The sequence below is a fragment of the Galeopterus variegatus genome, unplaced genomic scaffold (assembly GCF_000696425.1).
Source record: "Galeopterus variegatus unplaced genomic scaffold, G_variegatus-3.0.2 Scaffold421, whole genome shotgun sequence".
NCBI classification, from domain to species: domain Eukaryota; kingdom Metazoa; phylum Chordata; class Mammalia; order Dermoptera; family Cynocephalidae; genus Galeopterus; species Galeopterus variegatus.
Window position 1 is genome coordinate 74,067 of NW_007726532.1, and position 1,095 is coordinate 75,161.

Below are 1,095 nucleotides of genomic sequence, written 5' to 3' on the forward strand. Positions count from 1 at the left end.
GGCGGGACCGCCACCGCGCTCCCAAGCGGCGCACTGTAGCAGTGCGCCACCGGGCCAGCCCAAAAAATTGAAATTTAAAATGTACCTTGCATATAGTAGGTTTTCCATAAATGTCAAATGATTTGAATCTAGGCCTAGCTCTGCGTTAAACTGGTTAAAGCATTTGTCATATGATGTATATATAGTTTAAGTAGTTGTAACAAAAAGAACACTCATGTACCTTGTGGAAGTTAAAAAAAATATATATATAGCCACGTTTCCACTTAGTATCTTTGTAATTATAAGTCCCTCTGCCTGGGATGCTGTCCCCACCCAGATCTTTCCATGGCTAACTCCTTGTTATTTAGGTCTTAGATTAGGTTATTTAGGTCTCATCAGTGTCTTCACTAGTGAATTCTCTCAGATATTTAAGTAACAATTCTGGTCTAACACAAACTCTTCTAGAGAATAAAGGAAGAGGGAATACTTCCCACTCACTTTATAAGACCATGATAATTTTAATACCAACTCTGACAAGGATATTGTAAGAAATGAAAAGTATAGACCAATATACCTCATGAATATAAACATAGAATAAAAATCCTAAATAAAATATTAGCAAGTCAAATCCAGCAAGACATAAAAAGGCGAAGAGTTGCTCAACATTGTTAATTAGATCCTTTTTAAAGTTTTTCAAAGGACATAAATTAAAGGTTGGAATTGCTTTATTACCACATTGACTATCCAGCTGATATTTCTTTGACTGTNACATAGAATAAAAATCCTAAATAAAATATTAGCAAGTCAAATCCAGCAAGACATAAAAAGGTGAAGAGTTGCTCAACATTGTTAATTAGATCCTTTTTAAAGTTTTTCAAAGGACATATATTAAAGGTTGGAATTGCTTTATTACCACATTGACTATCCAGCTGATATTTCTTTGACTGTGATTCCCTGTGGAGCCTGGGTCATAAGGGTTCGGGCTTCATAAATATTATAAATATTTCATCATGTCATTGTAATTTAAGTCTTTATCAAGACTTGAGGTATATTTTAGATATGAAGCAAAAGTATTTTATGGCATTGTTTTTTTTTTTTTTTTTTTTTTTTTTTTTA

The 1,095-nt window shown here is 33.2% G+C and overlaps 1 protein-coding gene across 1 annotated transcript in view; it reads left to right on the forward strand.

The window, feature by feature from the left end:
- NSUN7 (NOP2/Sun domain family, member 7) overlaps positions 1–1,095 on the forward strand; it is a 61,281-nt gene that overhangs the window by 7,437 nt on the left and 52,749 nt on the right.